This window comes from Mytilus trossulus, chromosome 5, assembly GCF_036588685.1.
Source record: "Mytilus trossulus isolate FHL-02 chromosome 5, PNRI_Mtr1.1.1.hap1, whole genome shotgun sequence".
NCBI classification, from domain to species: domain Eukaryota; kingdom Metazoa; phylum Mollusca; class Bivalvia; order Mytilida; family Mytilidae; genus Mytilus; species Mytilus trossulus.
This window is the reverse complement of record NC_086377.1, coordinates 77857219-77864326: the sequence shown is the minus strand read 5'-3', so window position 1 is coordinate 77864326 and position 7108 is coordinate 77857219. Positions and strand designations below refer to the sequence as shown.

The following is a 7108-nucleotide window of genomic DNA, read 5'->3' as shown; positions in this document are numbered from 1 at the left end:
AGGTGTCACATGTCATGTTCAGTACAAGAGTTGTAAGTGAAAGTTGTATGATCAGGTGTCACATGTCATGTTCAGTACAGGAGTGGTAAATGCATGTTGTATAATCAGGTGTTACATTCCATTTTCAGTACAGGAGTGGTAAATGCAGGTTGTATGATCAGGTGTCACATGTCATGTTTAGTACAGGAGTGGTTGATGTATGTTGTATAATCAGGTGTTACATGTCATGTTCAGTACAAGAGTGGTAAATGAATGTTGTATGATCAGGTGGCACATGTCATGTTCAGTACAAGAGTGGTAAATGTATGTTGTATAATCAGGTGTTACATGTCATGTTCAGTACAAGAGTGGTAAATGAATGTTGTATGATCAGGTGTCACATGTCATGTTCAGTACAGGAGTGGTAAATGCAGGTTGTATAATCAGGTGTTACATGTCATGTTCAGTACAAGAGTGGTAAATGAATGTTGTATGATCAGGTGTCACATGTCATATTCAGTACAGGAGTGGTAAATGAAAGTTGTATGATCAGGTGTTACATGTCATGTTCAGTACAAGAGTGGTAAATGCATGTTGTATAATCAGGTGTTACATTCCATTTTCAGTACAGGAGTGGTAAATGCAGGTTGTATGATCAGGTGTCACATGTCATGTTCAGTACAGGAGTGGTAAATGCAGGTTGTATGATCAGGTGTCACATGTCATGTTTAGTACAGGAGTGGTTAATGAATGTTGTATAATCAGGTGTTACATGTCATGTTCAGTACAAGAGTGGTAAATGTATGTTGTATAATCAGGTGTTACATGTCATGTTCAGTACAAGAGTGGTAAATGAATGTTGTATGATCAGGTGGCACATGTCATGTTCAGTACAAGAGTGGTAAATGTATGTTGTATAATCAGGTGTTACATGTCATGTTCAGTACAAGAGTGGTAAATGAATGTTGTATGATCAGGTGTCACATGTCATGTTCAGTACAGGAGTGGTAAATGCAGGTTGTATAATCAGGTGTTACATGTCATGTTCAGTACAAGAGTGGTAAATGAATGTTGTATGATCAGGTGTCACATGTCATGTTCAGTACAAGAGTTGTAAGTGAAAGTTGTATGATCAGGTGTCACATGTCATGTTCAGTACAGGAGTGGTAAATGCATGTTGTATAATCAGGTGTTACATTCCATTTTCAGTACAGGAGTGGTAAATGCAGGTTGTATGATCAGGTGTCACATGTCATGTTTAGTACAGGAGTGGTTAATGTATGTTGTATAATCAGGTGTTACATGTCATGTTCAGTACAAGAGTGGTAAATGAATGTTGTATGATCAGGTGGCACATGTCATGTTCAGTACAAGAGTGGTAAATGTATGTTGTATAATCAGGTGTTACATGTCATGTTCAGTACAAGAGTGGTAAATGAATGTTGTATGATCAGGTGTCACATGTCATGTTCAGTACAGGAGTGGTAAATGCAGGTTGTATAATCAGGTGTTACATGTCATGTTCAGTACAAGAGTGGTAAATGAATGTTGTATGATCAGGTGTCACATGTCATGTTCAGTACAAGAGTTGTAAGTGAAAGTTGTATGATCAGGTGTCACATGTCATGTTCAGTACAGGAGTGGTAAATGCATGTTGTATAATCAGGTGTTACATTCCATTTTCAGTACAGGAGTGGTAAATGCAGGTTGTATGATCAGGTGTCACATGTCATGTTTAGTACAGGAGTGGTAAATGCAGGTTGTATGATCAGGTGTCACATGTCATGTTTAGTACAGGAGTGGTTAATGAATGTTGTATAATCAAGTGTTACATGTCATGTTCAGTACAAGAGTGGTAAATGAATGTTGTATGATCAGGTGTTACATGTCTTGTTCAGTACAAGAGTTGTAAATGAAAGTTGTATGATCAGGTGTCACATGTCATGTTCAGTACAGGAGTGGTAAATGCAGGTTGTATAATCAGGTGTTACATTCCATTTTCAGTACAGGAGTGGTAAATGCAGGTTGTATGATCAGGTGTCACATGTCATGTTCAGTACAGGAGTGGTAAATGCAGGTTGTATGATCAGGTGTCACATGTCATGTTTAGTACAGGAGTGGTTAATGAATGTTGTATAATCAGGTGTTACATGTCATGTTCAGTACAAGAGTGGTAAATGAATGTTGTATGATCAGGTGTCACATGTCATGTTCAGTACAGGAGTGGTAAATGCATGTTGTATAATCAGGTGTTACATTCCATTTTCAGTACAAGAGTGGTAAATGCAGGTTGTATGATCAGGTGGTACATGTCATGTTCAGTACAGGAGTGGTAAATGAATGCTATATGATCAGGTGTCACATGTCATGTTCAGTTCTGGAGTGGTGAATGAATGTTGTATAATCAGGTGTCACATGTCAAGTTTAGTACTGGAATGGGTAAGCTGGAATGGGTAATGAATGCTGCATGTCACATGTCATGTTCAGTACAAGAGTGGTAATTGAATGTTGTATGATCAGGTGTTACATGTCATGTTCAGTACAGGAGTGGTAAATGCATGTTGTATGATCAGGTGTCACATGTCATGTTTAGTACAGGAGTGGTCAATGAAAGTTGTATGATCAGGTGTCATGTCTCAAGTAATGGTCATGCAAGATATTTTTTGAACCAAAGTAATGTTTTTTGTGTAGAATACTATGTTAAGTGTAATGAAGTAAATCACAATATTTCAATTGTATACAGTTAAGAAGTATCAGACAGCAACTCTTTGACATTGAAACTGGAGTGGTTTTCATCAGTGTAATAAAGTTAATCACAATATATCATAATAGTATGTTTCTTAATATTTTGAAGACAAGAGTATTTGCAATAACTAGAATGTACACTGAATCATTGAACACTAACAAGGGCAATGTTTAACTGATCCGCATTATGTGTACTATATAATAAATATCTGTAAATGTGTTAAACATTTTACTTTACTTACACCTCTTCTACATTCCAAGTTAGCTCCGTTCTTTACACATAATTCTACCTCTTTTATATTCCCATTCTCTGCAGCTGTAAGAAGTTTCTGTAAGCAAAACAAAGCTTTTACATTTTCCTCTAGAACATACAAATGTATTATAAATGTAATAATTGAATTTCACAAGGTACATTTTTACAGTTTCAACAGTTTATACCAAAAACAGTGATTACCAAGAAGGAGTGAAATTTTTGTCTATAATTTCAGAGTTTTTTTTTTAGAAAAGTCTGTAGACAATTGTATTATGCATCAGTTTTGATATCAGCCTATGTTTTTGTTGAGGTTTGTGTTGCTCTGTCTTTAGTTTTCTATGTAATGTTTTGAATATAAAAAGAAGATGTGGTATGATTGCCAATGAGACAATTCTACAAAATAGACCAAATGACACAGAAAATAACAAATATAGGTCACTGTACAGCCTTCAACAATGATCAAAGCCCATATGGCATAGTCAGCTATAAAAGGCCCTGAAATGACTAATGTAGACTGTTGAATTTTGATTGTTTTTCATTTTTTTCCATGGCGTTGTCAGATTCTCTTCGACTTAAAGAGTTGTGAATGTCCTACAATATCTTACGTTTCTTTTTTTTTGTCTCCTGGAATTTTGTATATTGAAATTCTGTTTACTGTAAGTAGTCATTTTGATTTCTCCTGTTCTCCCCCTGGAATACTGCATGCCTGTATCTTTATGTACAGTTTATAGATAACATATGTCACATGACATAGGTCACATGACAATGAATTTTAAGAAGAAAAACTTACCCCATCCCAACTTGCCATTATATCCTGTAAAAGAAAATGAAATCATTGTATCTTTATAAAAATAAGGAGATATGATTACCAATGAGACAACTATCCATTTAAGTTCAAATGAAGTGGATGTAAGCAATTATAGGCAATGGTACGGCCTTCAACAATAAGAACAAGAGGCTGTCAAGTGACAGCAAACTGGATTTTCCTGCATAGGTCGAACCCTGAACAGTTGAACAAGTATGGACACAACATTTAAGCTTAAAACAGCTCTGAATTTGGATTCTGATTGAATATTTATAATAGATTATTTTCTTATTAAGAGGGAATGGCAGGAACCATCAAGCTTCCTCCCTAAAATTTATTGAAAGTACATTTTTAATTAATAATGAAAATGATATTTGCAAATCTGAAACACAAACAGGATCATGTAAAAAAATAAACATTAACACACACAGCAAAAATAAAATACCACATAACAACTGTGACATCTACCTTCATAACACACATGACTTTAAAAAAAAAGTCAAAAAGAAATTTTGATGTTATCATTACTCAGGTCAGGAACACTACCTTATATGGAAATGCATGAATTAGCATACTTATGTTCTCGCACGTGTAATTGTTTATTTACGTGTGACGCAATTTATTGTTACCTGGGTTTTTGACCAATCCACTAAATGAGCAACAATGCATTATGGACTACTACGTGTTTACAATCAACCAAGAACATGTGCTACTTACTTAAATACAACACATTTTGTCGTGCAATGCGGGATTAACAATTTCGCTTAGTTTTTCATTTTTTGTATCCACATTTATAGTTTGTGATATAAAGTATTCGTTCCATGCTCAGATTAATGAAGAGTTCTTTCTATGCGAAGAAAAAGTGTTGGTTTTACCAGATATACAGCTATTCACGTGTTTGATGATGAGATGCAGAATTCATGTATTTGTCCACCAGACAGCAACGAAACAACAGTTAAAAACACAATTACACATCAGACAAACATACAAGTGTAACATTAGCCGTCGATTACAGCCGATGCTAATATTCATGAGCGCAGAAACTTTCGTATAGATAATTAAACAGAAATGTGTGATCCATGAGTTTTGTGTTCATACAAAAGACGAAGACTAAGAGTTTGTCAAGTATCTGATGGGGTCACTAAATTTTTTGAGTTTAAAAATATATATTGCACCTACTTTTAGGTTTAAAAAGTAATTTAAATCGAGGACAACATGTGTTTATATATTTGTCTTTAAGAGACAATAGCGTATAATCATCAATCGTGTCCATTAATAGCCGACTATACGGTATGGGGTTTTCTCATTGTTGAAGGCGTTACAGTTGCCTATCATTACTTACATCCACTTTATTTGTGCTTAAGTGGATAGTTGTCCCATTTGGCAATCATCATGATCATACCCCATCTCCTTATTTTTGTATATAAACATCCCTCAGAAGTTTGGGTTTCGGCGGTTTCCATTATAAAGTATTTACATACATGACAGTGTTTACAAAAAAGTATTGATTTTTGACATATTTCAGTATTTGGCACTTTCAAACTGTTCCCTTTGCTCTGACAGCAGTGGAAAATAACTGTTGTTTCATATGGTTTTCGTCTTTGCTATGATTTTTTTTCAAATGGAGATATTAATTTTTTTTTTAATTTTTAACGGACTCGGACTCGAACATTTGTCAATCTTAATAAAATCATTAATGATGTTATCCATGTTTATGTTCGACAACGTGGGAAATTTGATATGTTTTGTGAAAATTGCACCTTTACACCTAAACCTACTATATTTCTTTTATGCATTGGATATATAAAAATCTATTTTTGTATATAAAATAAGGCTGGTTTTTTTATGTTATTTTACACACATAATTTTTGGTCACTTTATAGCTTACTTTTCAGCAACGAACCTATGATTGCTTACTTTACTAGATTGTGTATTGAATGGAAAGATATCTCAATTGGCACTCATACATCATCGTCGTATTTCTAACTTAATAGGTAATATTGCACCCACTATGATCCAGAGGATTTATATAATCGGAGATATTGAACAGGACAGCAGCTGATCGATAAAAATACCTATGACGGACTCTGCTGTTGTCTGTTCTATAGTCGGGTTGTTGTCTCTTTGACACATTCCCAATTTCCATTCTCAATTTTATGCATCGAGTGATGAAACTATACAAAATACGTTGAGCTATTTACCGTCCGATCTTTAATAACACTTTTTTCAGCATACTGAATCAATTCATACGAAATTTCACGGTTTCACGTCGTGAAATTATTGCATAGGTACCATGCATAACAATGGAAAAAAACCTGTTTAACTACTTATACAAGGCGAGAAAGAAAGTCGAACAGTGAAGCTCGTAAGCAATACTTTTTCAATCTGAGCATGCAAACTGAAGATTATGTGATTTTAAAGAAATGTGTTAAAGTAAAGTCCCTTACTTATTACAATACAATTAAATACCCAAAGTGAAATCTGTTGGTACGAGTTCTACAACCGTCAATATGGGATTACATGTGGGTCTTCGTCAAACTGTTATTGCAACTTCAGCATGTTAATGTTAAGTCTGTCTGCAAGGCCTTAATGCCACTTTATATTCATACCCCTTCTGCCACCAGTCAATCAGAATCTGAAAAAAAGTTTTAAAATTTAAAACATGTAAACAGATTAAACAGAATAGAGAATGGAAACAAGGAATGTGTCAAAAAGACAACAACCAAACCAGAGAGCAGAGACAGCCAAAGGCCAACAATGGGTCATCAACACAGCGAGAAAATTCCGCACCCAGAGGCACACTTGATCTGGCCCCTAAAGGCTAAACAATAATGATTACAAGTTCAGCAAAGTAAAGACAAATATGTTTGTTATTTGTAAAATGAATCATAACTATTTTAATTTTCAGTGGCCTCTAGGGAACGCTTGAAACTGTGCGCGGAAACTAAATGCATAGCCATGAATTTTTTAATCAAATTAATACATTTTTCATTAACCATGGTAAATCAATGAGACGAGGCTTTTAAGGGATAAACTTAGCTGTTATAACAAGGCGTAGTTATTTAAGGCATGTAACTTACTATATATGAGAAACTTGGGAATTACTGGGAAGCTTGTGCAGAACCTCATTACATGCTCTGATCATATTTCTTACAATAGATTAAAATACATTGTAATTAAGCATGTATATGTCTGAGCAAATGCTTTGGAGTGATGAAGAGAAGCTGTAATAACACCCTTTAGTTATTACAGACATACATGTACTTTTTCTGTAATAACATAGGTGTACTATGCATGATTGGAAACTATGAACTGTTATATCTTTC

General features: G+C 34.7%; 1 long non-coding RNA gene across 1 annotated transcript; it reads right to left on the bottom strand.

Moving 5' to 3' along the window:
* Positions 1-2972: 2972 nt before the first annotated feature.
* LOC134719177 (uncharacterized) lies at positions 2973-6353 on the bottom strand. Its single transcript, XR_010107533.1, has 3 exons — positions 6252-6353; positions 3768-3791; positions 2973-3053 (listed from the first exon to the last, which is right to left on the bottom strand). It is a non-coding gene; the product is annotated as an uncharacterized LOC134719177 (long non-coding RNA).
* Between the last annotated feature and the right edge of the window lie 755 nt (positions 6354-7108).